General features: G+C 35.3%; 1 long non-coding RNA gene across 1 annotated transcript; it reads right to left on the reverse strand.

The window, feature by feature from the left end:
* Positions 1–7,854: 7,854 nt before the first annotated feature.
* On the reverse strand, positions 7,855–15,929 carry LOC113460135 (uncharacterized). The gene is made up of 4 exons (XR_012579866.1): positions 15,816–15,929; positions 15,369–15,426; positions 14,845–14,887; positions 7,855–8,177 (listed from the first exon to the last, which is right to left on the reverse strand). It is a non-coding gene; the product is annotated as an uncharacterized LOC113460135 (long non-coding RNA).
* Between the last annotated feature and the right edge of the window lie 363 nt (positions 15,930–16,292).

Below are 16,292 nucleotides of genomic sequence, written 5' to 3' on the forward strand. Positions count from 1 at the left end.
CTCCTGTGGGAAATCTAATGGAATCTAGTTAAGAGGTTATTTTCCCTTTGGATGTTCTCAATTTGTTTTTAATGCAGCAGGAAGGGAATGGAATATTTTCCTGTTATAGGTTAACAAGAATTTGCTTCCTTGTATATGCAGACATTGTTATCATTTTGCCTTTAAAGCGGCCGCTGTTTGGAGAACACCCACACTCTGCAAACCCTCCACGTGTGCTGTGCCCAAATGGACAACACTTTTGTGACAAAAAAATGCCCTTCCCTTTGTGTCTCCTAAACCTTGTGTTTCTGCAGTAGGTCTGCCTGACAGTGTCCCACATGGAGTGGCCTCTCAATTCCTTAGTTTACTGTGCCTTCAAATGATAACACATATTTATGTTACAAAATTGTGGAGACCTGACTGTGGAAGCACTTTGAATAATTTCTATTCTGTTTATACTGATTTCTGCTAAAGCTTCTAGGACGATGAATTTTTTTAGATTTTTTTTTATCTCCAGTATCATTTCAGTACTGGAGAAGGTGTTTTTCTGATGACTTGACTGTATACTAAAATATTAGCCTTGATCTGTACCTTCTCTCTTTTATGTCTTGTATATTTAATTTTATTTCCTTTGATCCCTTTTTCTTCATCTTTCTGATATTTTCTTTGTTCTTTTGCTCCCTCCCAACCCTACTTTGCTCTTCTAAGGCTCAATCACCTCCATTTTAATTTAATTCCTGACTATGCCTCTACCTGTACCTTTGTTGTCACAGTTCTGATGTCTCTCTACTGGTTATCTTTTCATCTGGCTATCTGACTTTGTTTAGATTTTAGTCTTTTAAATTCTCTGCATTGCTTGAGTCTCTTTTAATCTTCCCTTAGTAATGCTTCTTGTTATAGCTCTTGATCTTTCAGGGAGGAGTGACAAAACTGGCAGGGGCCATTGCTTATTAAATCTGAATAATGAGTAGTCAATCATTGCTACTGAGTTATATAAATGTGTGACCAGAATTAAAGATGCACAGCACATTAAAGCCTTATTTCTGCACCTGATGCATTCAGAGATTGCAATGGAGTTTTGTGGCTTCTCAGAATCAGGGGTACAATTTTTAAATGTGTATTACGTTACTTTTGCTTCTCAATTAATCTGAGAGTTTTGATGCATGTTTGAGTGATTCATACATTTCTGATGGAGGATTTAATTTGAGTACAGGGGCACTATCATTCATACCCCACAGAAAACACAGGCTTCAAACTGAACCATGAGTTTCCTAAATCACTTCATAAATACTCTCTTCTCTAAGTGGATGAATCAAATATAAATACCAGTGCCATACCTGAAGAAATGACAAAGAAATTAAACATGTAGTAGAAGGGATATTTCACATTTTGATGTGGATGCAAGAATAAAAATAAGGTAGAAGCATGAAAACAGATTTTTAGAATATCTGAAATCATACTTAAACTTCCTCAGTGTTTCTGTTTATGTACAAAGATTAAATTTCTTCCTGATGTAGGAAAAAAGTTTTACTTTAGAAATCTTTTCTGCTAAGTTTTCTACAGTTTTACATGCATGTGTATGTATATGTATAAAAATTTTATGTTTCAATGATCTAATTAGGACTATAAATAATATTCATGCTCATAAAAATGCCAAGAGATATACTCTTTTATCTGTTTAAGTTGAAGTTTGTCTTCAATTTTCCTTCGAAATTCCAAAAACCAAAAACTTATTCAGCAAATTGATTAAGGTCAAATTACTTCTTGCATTTTATGAATAATTTCTTATCATTTTATCAGATGACATCGACACCTACCCAAGCGATTTCTGAAATTAAAATCATGAATGTATTTTTAGGTTTGCGAGTGCATGGAACTACTGTGCAAGTACATGAAAGTACAGATGAATGAAAAAAGATGTGGTTTAACTTCCATTTTACTAAAACCAGAAAACTTTTAAAAACTTGCTTTTAAAGTTTATTAGATGTTATGGAAAGATGGCTGGGGGTAAAATCAGAGGAAACTGAGAAGTTATATTCTCATTTTAACGGGAGTTAGAAAGGCACAGAAATTACAGGATGAGGTAGAACTGCTGCTCCCTGGATGGAACACATTTGGCTTGCTCAAACCTATTCCACGATGAGTCCCCACACACACAGTCTGCAGCCCTGAGCACCTGCTAAGATAAAATGGATGGAACAGAGGGTGGAGCATTGAGGAGATATCACAGCCAGGCTCTGCTGAAATCCTTGCAGGGAGGGAGGGGAATTTGGTGAGGATTTTCAGCTGAGAAACCACACAGTACAGGGGAGATGGGAGATGGTGTCCTGCTGCTGAGCCAACAGCTTTGGTGAAATCCTCAGATTTCAATCAAGCTCTCCTCAAATGAACTTGGTTCACTATAGCCTAATTGTAATATTAATGTTCACCTGTGGAGTAGGAACCACGCTGCATTCACACCAAATATTTTTACTGGGGATTAGAGCTTGGCTGTGCATTACTTTGAATTTTTTTGCAGTCAGATACTGTCACTGGCAATCCTTGAAACTTAACCTGTCACAATTTTATATTTATGAAGAATGCTTTTCCACAGGCAGTTGGTGTGGTCCTTTAGAGGCGCTGGCAGGCACCGGCAGTGGGCAATGTACTCAAATGAAGTGGAAGGCCCACTGATGGATCTCCATTGTGCTGTGTATGTATTTATATATTTATATATATATATAAATATATATATATATTTATATATAAGTCAGTCAAACGACCCTCCTGTACAACAGGACTGTTCAGCGAAGGGTTCCCATGGAAGGATGCTGACTGACTGGTCAAGAACACTGGCAGACAAACCCTATACCAAGGTTCAAGGAAATCTCCCCTTTCTATGTGACAGATGTTGTTGTGAGAAAATTTCTGACAGTATAATTTTTGCTAGCAAAAATTTGTGCCAATACTGATATTTGGTGTTCTGTCTGCTCTTTGATATTCATATTCTTCAGAAAACAAATATATAGATTTCTTTCAGGTTATGTAATCTTTTAACATTTTAGAAACAAACTCATCCCATGGACAACAGTGTGCTAGTCTTCAGTCTTCTCTAAAGGGCCAAGTTCATCAACAGAAATCTCTGAAGTTAGAAAATGCTGTAATGTTGAATAAAAATTACTCCTGCTTTTTACTACAGCTGGTGTTAGCAACAACAATCCTTTATCAAAAGTCATCATGGACCACCATTCACAGAGCATTCCAACACTTCATGGTTTGATCCATGGTGATCAATAAAATAAAAAAAATAAAGTCAAACATACTTTCACTCTTGTTCCCTCTTTATTGTCGTTATCTGAGTAGTTCAAGAACTTAAAACTTTTCCCAGTCTTTTCTTTCAAGTGTATCTTCCTTGGTTGGAAGAGAGATACTTTTTCTTTTGCTTAATTCTGTATGATACACTCTTGCCAAGAACTTTTTATAAATTCTGAATAAATCCAGCTATTCACAGTTATCAATGATCTGCTTTGGTTCCTGGGGTACCTCTTCCCTTGTTCTCAGCCTTTCTTCACGGGGCTCCTGAGCCAATCCAGGCTGTTTAATTGCTGTTTCTCTGCACACCTAAGGTAGCACTGCAGGGAAGCAGTGGGTGGACAGCTCAGCCCTGACTCACAGTCCTGGTGAAGGTGATGGTGTGATGGATTAAAGCATTGCTGTGTGCCACACTGACAGTCAGAAAGAGAGTTGAGTGTGAGAAAAATCCCCATCTACTTCGTTGTATTCTGAAATCTGTCTCGTATTGAGAGTGGTATATGATCTCAGCTCCCACTTTTTCTGGCATTTATAAAGTTTGTGGAAATTGAACTTGCTCTGAAATTATAACTTCTATTTCATAAACAAGTGTGGTTTGGAGAAAACCTGAAACATTAAATATTTTAGTCAAAACTCTAATTGCTTTTCTCATGTAAATCATCTAGTGGGATATAACTTTTCAATGAACTATTAATATCTTCTCCTCACCTAATATTTCAAGGTGCGGCTTACACCTAATCAAATAACAAGATGTAGGTTTTAGACTTAAAAACAGACTTATATCTCTCCCTACTTTTACTTCTGTAAGAAATCTGTCATTTACAGCTACATTGGTACAGTTGTGCTGCCAGCAACTACATTAAAGAAGCATTCATAGGCACTTTGCAGAGTTATTAAAAAGTAAATGAAATTGATATCTCAAAACCAAATTTAAACACCCGTTGTATAAAACCAAGTAATGTCAAAGGAGGAAATAAATTATTTACTGAGGGTCTCTGAAACAAAAAGAGCCTTCACATGGTTCTGATTTTCTATACTTGAGTTGTCCTAATGAAACCATGAATTTTGTCTATGCTAAGCCATTGTTGTATTAAGGCTGAAAATCTTGTAGCACGGTAAGTGTGTAGGGATGTGTCAGGCTGTGAATTATCTTGGGAATCAAGGTAATTCAGATATACGAATTTAGGTTTAATAGTTCAAAAAGAGTTCAGAAAAATTTCAGCTTTCAAATACATATTACTAAAGAGGTACGTTTCTTATGAGATTTCTTAGGTGAAAAGTAAGCTTTTTACACAGTAGGTGTTCTTATAATATCATATGCTTCAAACCAAAGCCTTATTCACAACACATTTTCTTTGCAGACAAATTAATTGCTATCTGTTTTATCATTGGGATAATTATGCTGAATGCATAGGTGATGTGCCTCTTTCCACCCATTCTTGCAAAACAGTAATTAAGGTAGTTGAGAATTCAATCTAATTTTAAAAAGAATATAAAACAAATGTAATATACTTAACAGTAAGGATATCTCTGATATAAAGATAATAAATCTTGTAACTTAATTATATTCAAAATTAAAAAACCTTTAAAAAAATAACACATGGGAAAGAGAAGATAATATTCTCATTAGTGACAGTTGGAAAAGAGCAATTTATTATTTGATGGAGTTTCCTTGAGGAGATTCTTACATCAAGAAAAAATATTTAATTGAAACTGATAAAATCAATACAGGAAAAAAAGAAACTATAGTGTTTTTTGAGTTGAAATAAATCTAGAGAAAACACTTAAAGATTCAGGTCTAAGATCTTTACACAAATATGGCAAAGCAAAACAATAAGTAGAAGAGTAGAGTAGGAGCAGATGTATAAGCAAATATATTGATTTATTACACACACACACACACACACACACACACACATATATATATACACGTAAATAATGTATTTACTTTTAAAAGTGTGCAAAATTATTTAATCTTTTAAGGACTAAACATATCAATAAATTTAATTTAAAAATTATTTAAGGACAGGGATCTAGTCCCCAAATAATCATAAAATTTTTCAGGGCACTTGTGTTGACGTATATCACCTGAATAATAGATGCATTAGTTTAAATTGAAGTTCCAGAAGTGTGGATGAAGAAAAGTCTGCACTGTGTCCTCACTAAATTGTTACTCTTAGTCACTTAAATTGTTGCGAGACCCAACTTTTGGGTTGTTGAGATGTGGAGTTATGGGACCCATAACTTAAAGTTTGTTCTCGGTAAATTTTTCTTGAGAATGCCTTTGTGGAGGTCTCCCTTGCAGCACCATCGGATCCATGTGCTGAGCAGGAATGCTGAGCTGAGGACTGCTGAAACACGTGCTCACCACCTTAGATTATTCTGATGGCTTTCTTCTGGATGTAGGGAGCAAGACATTCCAGAACTGGTTTGCTTTGTAGATATGAACATTTCCCTGGCCTAGGACAGACCAGAGAGTGGGCCATTATTCTGCTGATGACACTAGCTTTAAGGTTTTGCCATGCAAGAGATTTTTGCCCTTGATTCTCAATGCCTGAAAGCATGACAAGCCCAATGTCAGTTCAGCAGGGCTTGCACTGCAGGGAAGTAGCAGGAAATCTTTGTCCTGAAAAATGACTTATGAAGGCTGAGCCACGAGGCTGAAGCAACAGAGCACTGTTCAAGTTAATTTGGGAGGCCCTTTGTCATCTAACCATCACAGATTCACACCCCTGGGTCTAAGAACCAGTTGTTTCAGCATTTCAGAGACATCTCAAGGAAGTTATGTCTCTACCTGTATGTAACACTGAGTCCAAACCCAGGAGACAGGGATGGTAAAATGCTAACACCAAATCCACAGCATCCAATTCTTGTCCAGCTTTGCAAACAGCAGAGTGTATGTTGTTTTGTTCCTAAGCACTAGGTTTGCAAGCAACCTAACCCAAAAAAAAAGGCAAAATGTGAAGCAAATTTAGAGTTCAGAAGTGGTTTATCTGCATCGATCAGCACTAAGGAAATGGGAGCTCTAAGGCTGTAAGGCAGAGGCAAGTGCAGACCTTGAGAGCATTCTACTTAGTGATAGAATCTGTGAAATTTCCAGGAATTAGTTCTACAGAGTGTTTCCAGATCCCAGAAAGTTCACCTCCTCTGGGAAATCTAGCATTTTTGTTATACAGCACTTTCTCACCATGGAATTTTTGGATTAAAATTTTCCAATCTTCTTGAAGTATTTTAAAGACAAACTACTACACCATCATCTCTTTTCAGCTCAGTCTCATTGTGAAACTAATACTTTCTTTACCATTTCTCTTTTCTGCAAAATCAAATTGATGGGCAAAGAAAAGTGTAACAATAATGTGTGTATAAATCACACTTGCTACTAGCTGATTATATGAAGCATCTAATCAAGCAAAATTAAAGTCTAAAAGTCTGAAATCAAAAACAGTCAGAGGAAGGCCAGTTGTGTAAATACTCTGTATAAGCTTCTGAGTTCACTTCAAACAAGAGATTTAGATCTCGATTAATTGATATTTTAAGCAAAATCTCATAAAGCCCCACAAACTAACAAACAAAACACAATTCTGTAAACAAATTCTAACTAATTTATGGCATACATTTACATTTACATTTGGCAATAAAGGAAACTGTATTTCAAGCCCTTGGGTTTGTTATAATGACGATTTCATAAAGGATAACTCAAGCTGACACTCCTCCAGGCATCTGACAAGCTGACATTGGCAGTATTGTAAGCTGCAATATTGCAACTGTCTGCAGGAAGGCAGCTCAAGATCCACAAAGCTGGCCCTGCTCTAGTTTTCAGTGTCAGATCTACTCATACTTCCAGTCTAAACAAATGCATTTATTGAACATATCAGAAGACAAATATTATTTCGAGCTTTTCACATACAAAACCAAATCACCCTAAAGGACATGAGTTTAACATCTGTGGAAAGACCATGCCCTCATTAAATCTGTCCTGTTCAGGAGACAAATGTGTCTCATGAAGATGGTATTTACTTGGCTGCGCAACTTTTCAGCTTGTCCATCACCGTATTGCATTGCTGTTGGTAGTTATTTAGTTTGAAACTAATATTAAAATATTGCAATTATCCAAGAAAACAAGTGTTAGAAAAGCAGACATTCCAGAAATAAGGTTAAGCACAATAGAAAGCTCATCAATAAAAGAGATAGGTATACCATAAGGAAACATAAGACTTTTTAGATTTTCTTTTAATGTTTTACATCTACCCTGCATATATGCTTAGTGGATATAAGTATTTACAGGTCTGGATAGGATGAAAAACATTATAAGAACATGTTAAAACTTTTTGGTTTTGATTTTGCTGTTTCATGGATTTCACAGATCATTCTGGGTTGCAAGTGACCCACACGGATCATCAAGTCCAACTCTTAAGGGAATGGCCCACAGAGGGATAAAACCCCCAACCTTGGTATTATCAGCACCATGCTCTAACCAACAGAGCTAATCTCAGTAATATTTTACTTCATTAGTCTGCAATGTCTATAAAATAATGATAGTAATGATAACTTTAATTAATTAATTTAATGGCACAGTTATAATTTAGGAAAACAACATCCTCAAAGAAAAATTGGAAGCAGTTTAGCTAGAATTTCAACCTTTCATATGAAGTATAAAATTAATATTCTCATAAACTATAGTAATCAAGGCTCTTGTGGCACTTTTAATAAGTACAGAGTTGTTAATTCCAGTGTGTTGGTTAAATTATATTTTGAGTAAATCAGTTTACTCTCCAATTCCAGTTAGACAGTTGCAGTCTTCATAACTTCTGCTACATTACCATAAATCAGCACATTCCAAGTGGTTACACTTCAGTGGAAGGGATTAAATTTTCATGTGTTTGGTTTGCAAATTGCTTTAGGATTCTCTGAAAAAAAAAAAAAAGAGTAGTAAATATTGTGAAGTCAAGGAATAAAATTCCACCATGGGGCAAAATTGGTTCATTGAACTAAAGTAATTGCAGGATTGTTTTCCTTTTGCTTTTGGCCGGAGTTTTTTTTGTGTGTTTTTTTATACCAGGAAAGAATTTAGCCAGTGCTGAGTAGAATTTTGATGTCTAAAACACATTTTGAATAAAAGGATTTGGATTTTTAATTCCAGGAAAGATACTATACTTTCCCAAAGTATTTGCCTCCCTCCACTAAAAATCCTTGGATGTGAGGCTGTCCTGTAAAAAGTATGATTCAGATGCCTTCAGTCTCTCCTGAATTAACCTTGACTGCTCAGTCTGAAAAATAAAAGAAGGTGAAGAGCATTTCATGGCTGCATGGCCTGACACGATGAGTCAAATTAAAATAATAACAAAGAGATTTGGACTTGTTAGCATCCTCTCTCTTGTTCTTCATTCAAATTATTTTTACCAATTTGGTCCAACTCTTATTATCTCTATGCTTGAGTAAAAATAGTGGCAAAATCACAGATGTTCAGTGCAAGAATTAATTATATATGGATTATTTCTCTGGAGTTAATATATAATTCTTTCCTTATGTAGAGAGAAAGCAAAAACAAATATGGAAATACTATGAAGAACATTGCATCTGAATTAATATGTTTTCATTAGCTGTATATAGTAGGCTATTAAAGCCAAGAAAATCAAGAAGGAATGTCCTCCCTACACCACATCAAAATATGACACTTCTTTTTTCTTAAGGAACTAAAATGTCTTTTTAATTTTTCTTTCTCACAGACACTCAGAAAATAATAATATTCTATAGTAATTTTTCAAGGTGGTAAGATATTTTTGTGTTTAGTAGACAGTAGAGAGGTCTAAGATCCATAATTTGATTCTAAAACTACACAATAACACTTTGATTTCAGTTTCTTTATTAGGTTTGTATTGCTCATTAATAATTAATTCTAATGTAAGTATTTTTTAGTCACAACATCCTCAGAGGCAGAGCAAAAAAAATCCCACACTCCAACAAACAATCAGTCAATCAATCAATTAATCAATCAGACAAATAACCCAAAAGTTATGTTCTGCCTGTGTCCCTTTAAATTATTTATCTCTTTATATCTTCTGTGTTCCTCAGATTTAAATCTGTTTGAGTGCTAAAGAAGTTCCTAATTTGGAAAGATGTGTTGTCTTGCTTCTTCTTTTTCTTTATAGGTGCCTAGAGTATTTTTTCTGAATATTTTAGACCATGAACCATTGACTAGCATTTCCATTTACCATGCTTTACAAATGCATCCAGTGCAATGGAGCACTTAATCTCCCACAAATTAGAATTTTGAGGTGAAGGGACTTTGATAAAATCTCAGAAGAGCCCTCAGCTTTATTGCCTTGTTTTTACAGCAAGTGACATCTACCTTGCTATTGCAACTTGATAGCTATCAAACAATTTTCTGTTTCGGTCACCGGTTTTGAGGCATCTGACAGATGATCACAAACACATGTATTAGCTATAATACAATTAAAATTCATTAACCACAATGTGCTTCATGTGAGGAGATATATGTATATATATATCACTATACTGTTTAACTGTAGGCTTTAACTGTCTGAATGTTAAAATCTGCAGTTCTTCTTTTTTAATGGTTGGTTTTTTGTTTTTTTTTCCCCCTTGATCTTCTGAGACGTCCTCTGCAGACAAAATAAGTGACGGGACCAGCCACCACATCATCTTTATGGCTGCATCTGCAGATCTTCCTTACGTGTGAACAGAAGTTTTCTGCTCTTTCCTCCCTGCTGTGTTGATTTCTATTGCTGCCTTTTTCTTCTCACCTGTCTTCAATCTTCCTCATTTTTCTTGCCATCTATTAAGAGCCTGACTTAGCAAAGCAGCTGGTGTAACATAGCTTGGGCCAAACTGGCACATGAAAAGCAATACTATGTTCATTGGGGTTTTTTTGTAAAGAATTTAACTGCAGGAAATTGAAAAAGTGATGGGGATTTTTTTCTTTTCCTTTTCTTTTTATTATCTTTTTGCATGTGTTTATAGGATGCAAGTATTAATATACTTTGTCTTATCCCAAAAGAAACTGATTAAGCCAGACCTAAGAACTTGGAGGAAATGCCTGAAACTAATTTTTTTGCTCTCACCCAATTAAAATTTTGTAGAATTAAAAAAAATTAGTTCTTGTTTTGTTTCTCCTCATTCATAAAAAGACTTCATAATTAACAAAATTGTAAGTCAGTTCTTTAAAACAAAATATTTTTTTCAGTTGAGGGTAATTTCCATGTGGATATTTCCTGTTATCTTCTATTTCACTCTTTGTGTAATTGATATTAAGAAAAAATTCTTTCGTTATGCTATGCAATCAGTGTAGAAATATCCTGTAGCAGAAAAAAACCCTGAAATTACGGTCAACAACATGGGGAGGGAACAGAGCTCAAATATATTTAAATCCATGTAAGTCATCCAGGCAGAACTGTACATTCTAGCAGCTTTTATTCTCTAGCAGCATGGAAAAATTTTTCCCTTTTTGACATCCCTAGCAGCAGCTATAGCAGACTTCAGGAAATAGTTCTTTTCCAGCAATCGCATCCAGCATATGATAACAACTTTGCCAAAAGGTGGTGGCTCTGAACAGAGGAGTCAAGTGAAAACAAACAGAAACAACTAATCTGCCATCCTAGGAAACCAAGCTGAAATTAATGGATTAGATGTATAGGTCTCCTTCATGTAGATCTGTGATCTGTTTGAGGTAAAAAAAAAACCAAACAAAAAAAGGAAGATATTATTTTCAAAGCAACAGAATAAAATTAAGTTTTATAATAATTTAGTTACTGGATAGATCCTAAAATTTTTAAGAAAATTACATAGAAGTTATATGCTCACTTTCATTTTATGTAGCAGGTTTATCTGGAGGCCTTAATGTTATCTTTTATCAGGAGCACTTACACATTTTTTTCCATCAGAAATATTTAAATCTTGCCTATTACAATGCTTTTAAACTTATATTCATTCATTACTGAAGTAGTAATGGTCCTTATGAACAGCTTCTAACCTAAATGAAGTCAAAGCACATGAATTGGCTGGGACATGTGCTTATGGAAGCCTCCCATCTATAATGTCAGTTTAAATACCAAGGAAAGGTGGCGCCCAGGCTCTGAAAGAAAAAATGCTGTTCTGAGGAAGAAGAGAACTTGCCTTTTGTCATGGCCACAGTAAGGTCCTTCAGACTTTGAAATGCTAATTTCGGACATTATGTGCTTAGACTAAGTGGGGTAGGGTGAAATATGGACATTTTTATGAAGAACTTGGAGAAATAAATCTTTTTGATTGTATTTTTCTGCACTGTTGGCACAACAGGATTCTGACACTTGACAGTAGCCTCCAGATAAACCTTCTACATAAAATGACAGCGGCAACCATTAGAAAAAGTGACAGCAGACGCTTTGTGTTTTTTTTTCCAGCTTGTACTCAGGAAAAAGCTCTCTATTCTGTCATTCATGTTGTACACAAAAAGAATGGTGTTCATCAGCATTGACTCTTAGTGATACAGCTGGTGGAGGATGTGGCCATTCCTGGGATATGGCAGTTGCTAATATCATCCTGGTTATTTTGCCATGCCTTTTTGTCACCATAAACATGTATTTTACTTGGATTTTCCCCCCTCCTGTTCAAATAGACAGTAAAACAGCCATTTAACCTGAATGATCATGTACTCACTGTTTAGGCTATCTTATAACAACTGAATCTTTTTAAAGGCATGCCTTGAGGATGACATTAAGTAGACTCTCTAAAACATTAAGTTGTCTCTCTTAGAGGTTTTATTGTCAAATAAGAGAGATTACACCCAGATGCTCTGTGTTCCTTTTCATTCTTCATCTTGATTGCTCTCTGTTGAAGGCAGAGATCATAATATTTTGGTGTGGTTCAGTAAGTCTTGCATGACATTTGTAGTTGTTATGGTAGAGGTAATCCTCTACCTTTACTTAACGAGCAAATCCAACTGAACTAAACCAAGCAGAAATACAGTCAACCACTCCCACTCTCTCAAACTGTGTTTTCAAGAACTAAAGTTAGGTTGAGTAAGTTCTGTGAAGCATTTCTATGTCCTCAATTGCAAGTTCCTGCTGTTCACTACCTGGAGAGAATGAGGAAGGTATTTCATGCGAACCCTGACTTGCAGAGGGAGGTATGGCCAACTGTCCTTGCATTTGACAACTCCTGATTGCACCAGCAGCTGTGCTTCACATGTTTTGTTTGTGGATGATAGAGCTTAAACTGAAATCAAGATATGCCAAAAAAAAAGGTGCAGATGAGTGAATTAAAGCAAGCTGACTAATCAAATAATACCTAGAGATACCCTTACACTGATCAGAATTGACTGCTATTTTATGTCAAACTTTCTTTTCACCAGGGAAGTAGAAGAAAAAATGGCTGGCACAGAGAAAAATTGAAGAGTTGGGGCAGAGACTCTGGTAATAGCAATCTATGAGTGTGTTGAGAAGGAAGGAAAAAAGCTTAAATACTTGACTAGAACCCATGTGGAATTAACCCAGCTAATGGTCAAGTTCTATGTAAGAGAGAGAGCAGAAGCAAAATCAGAGGGCAAACATTTTGCTTAGATGATCAAAAGTTGTATTTTTATACAGGAAGTGATTAAAATGAAGAAAGCAGAGAGGATTGGAATGGAGGTGGTAATTAGAAAAGGCTGTTCATTTTTCCCATTAACTTACATACCAGCCCTGTCCTGATTTGAAAGTTTATGAATTTCTAGACTTTTAACCTGGATTCTTCATAACCAATTTGCTCCTATTTCATCTAGAAGCCATTAGTAGACTCCACAGGTAGAAGTGCTTTGTGCTTCTTATATGATACTGCTTTCATATGTCTGTAAAAGACCCAGCTTTTCATTATTTTCGGTTCCTGACATCACTGAGTTACAGTTGAAATACAGAGGTGAATTTATCTAAATAATGAAAGGCTGAATTCCTGCTGACAGTGAAATTAGTATTCATTTATTGTAGCTGAAGAAGCTATGATAGGTTTCCCAGGTGAAAGCAAATAAGAATTCTTTGAAGAATTTTTTTCACTCTGTTGTATCACAAAACAAGGCAGCTCTGTATAATCCTTTTATAGGAGATTTAGAGGGGGTGGTGTTGTAACAGGACTAGTTAAGCTAGACTAAAATTTTTGGAAGGAATACTATATATTCATAAAGATGCAATATGTGTTCAATAAGTCAGATTAATAATTTTTGGGGGGGGGGAGGGAGAGAAGAGAGGAAGAAAATAAGACAAGCTTCAATATTCTACTATTAACCCTGTAAAAATACTGCCGTTTGTTTCAGCATTCATCTTTTTCTAAAACTGTTAAAACCTTCAAGGGGCTGACTGAAGTTATCATCAATCCTGAATCAATCACTGCACTAAAAATATTAAATTTGAGGAGAAACAAAAAACCCTGTTAAACTAATCAATAAAATCCAATCAGTATTTCTTTTGAATTTTGGTTCTTCTGGTTATCAAACGAATCAATAATTGATAGTCCTGATTGTGTGTACTGTTAAGGAGGTGAGGAAGGGATGTTAGGTTGCACTGTCCATGTTCTCCTATTGAGTCTAGAAAAAGAGTATTTTCCCTAATTTGAAAAGTGAGCACAAGCTTGATGAGTTATATACTGAAAACAATGTACAGATGTCTGGAGCAACTTGGGCTAAAGAAAATGGAAGAAATGGTTTAACTCTTTTGACCTCAGTATTTCGCTGGTGACCTGAACCCACCCAGTTCACAGAACCAGATTTTGCATGCGTGCACGTGTTCACGTGTGCGTTTATAAAAGCCTCATCCAACTCATTCTTTCATCTACACTTGTATGACTGATTCCTAGGTTTAAACTATTCAAAACCTAAACAACATTTAAAGATTTCATGAAGATAATCCTTGAAGCTGCTACTGACAGGAAATACCACCTAAAAACTTATAGAGGAGAGCAATAGGTAAAAGAACTGGGGTTTTCTCAATAGGCAGAAAACTGCTTAAATTATAAAAATTTGAACATAGCTACAAGATTATATTAAGCTCTTCTTTGGACAAAATATTTCTTAAACCAGATTAGTTGAATTAGAATATAGTCACTTAGGATACAGAATACTTCTACAAGGATGCAGTAATAATTACTGAAGACAAATAGTCAATTGGATGTTTTGGTTTTGTTGGGGACTTTTTTACAAAATTACCATTTTGTCCTACTAAATGTTTTACTTTGTATCACTGTGCAGTGTAAGTATGAAGACAATACATTTTTTGTTACTCCCCTCAATTTTCCACCTATTCCTCTCCAAAAATAAACCTTTATGTATTTATTTTCTTTCCTTACATTTGTCTCTCTTTTTATAATGTATTCATTTCTATACTGGTATTTTCCATTAATTTTTTCAGTTCTAGGAGGATGGATTCCTTTATTGGTTCCTAAGAGATAGAAGGACATTTTTTTTTTTCTTTTTTTTTTAATGGAGACGAGTAAACAGATTTTTCAACAAATCAGCAAATTGTAAACTTGTTTCATTTTCTCTATATTTCCAACATACTACACAAGAAGGCAATAATAACCTTCATGAAAAATCAAAAGGTATTTACTTACTTGAGAGTTTTCCTTATCCGTCTGTAAATCAAATATAAGCATGCTGCAAACAAAGAAATAAAGAATTAATGTAAGTTGTGCATAAGTTGTACAGGGTCCTATGCCTACTCTATGGTTTAATCTCTGCACTAAATCTGTTTTGGTCAAGCAGTATGGAATTCAAAAAGCAGAAGGTGTAAGAAGAGATTTCAGAAACTTGTAATAGTCACACACTGATCAAAATTTTCAAATTCACCCTGATATCATGTATTTCTCATTTTATTACAATTACACTTGAAAGCACATTTTCTAGCCACCAAAAACTGGCAGTGCCAGAAACAGAACCTGCACTCAGTATCTCTTGAGGCTTTATAAAGTAACACTGCAGCTTATTGCAAAAGAATGGTAGCTTATAACTGAAATCTATGTTTGCTCCAGTATGCTTGCAATAAGGCAATCAGTAAATTAGAAGGAAAAGTTTTAAACGAAAACAGAAACTAAACCAAAATCAACCAAAGAAACAAAGTAGAGAAAGGGATACTCACCATTTGACTTGCTTCTGGAAAAACCTTTTTAAGTTCTTTGGCCCTAGAAAATATTTTTCTATCATAAAAGAAAAAAAAATAAGGAAATTGTAATGGTCCACAAAATACTATGATTTTTTTTTCTTAAATGTTTTAACATTAATATGAAATCTACAGTTAGGAAATCATTCACCAACGTCTAGAAAGGCAAAAACCACAAATACTCCCAGTCTTAATTTTTAAGATATTTACTTTCTTGTGAGTTCATTTTCTTTCCAGAGGGAAAAAATATTTACCCTTCATTCTATTATTCCAGAGATTTACAGTGCATTCAGAGTATAAAATCACCAGTAAATTTCAATTTTACAACGCGTTAAAAGTATTCCTGCACAAGGAACCTTTTAACAGATGCTAATTTCTTGGGCACATGTGATTGTCACCTACAGAGAGGCATGCGGATTCCAGTACCTTTCAGGCACTCAGTAGTAGATTTCCTGTTTGCTTGCATTGAAGGACAAAGACTCTGTGCTCTGCTTGCCTTCTTTTACAAGAGTAGGCACAGAAAAGAGCTCTTGCTTTTATCACAGTGAGCTGCCAGGCTCCAGTCACTACGGGAGCTATGCCATCCACCTGCTTAATTCAGGAAACATGCTGGTTATTGCAGCCCAGGTCAGGGAACTGATAAACAGTTCAGACCATACATTATCTTCAGCTGACAAAATCTTTTACCCTTTGTGCCTATAAAGAAGAGAGCTGCAGTAACTACATTGGACACTGTGCATCAGACTTCACTTTATCTTGCTTTACCTGTCTAAAATCAGGTGAGTAATCCATATCATCACCTGGTATTCCTCTAGGCACTTAAAGAAGGTGATTCACCCCATCCTACTATGCATGTCCCAGATAGCAAGGATGAATTGTCAGCTGGAGTGCCTATCTCTCTCC

The sequence above is a fragment of the Zonotrichia albicollis genome, chromosome 3 (assembly GCF_047830755.1).
Source record: "Zonotrichia albicollis isolate bZonAlb1 chromosome 3, bZonAlb1.hap1, whole genome shotgun sequence".
Taxonomy (NCBI): Eukaryota; Metazoa; Chordata; class Aves; order Passeriformes; family Passerellidae; genus Zonotrichia; species Zonotrichia albicollis.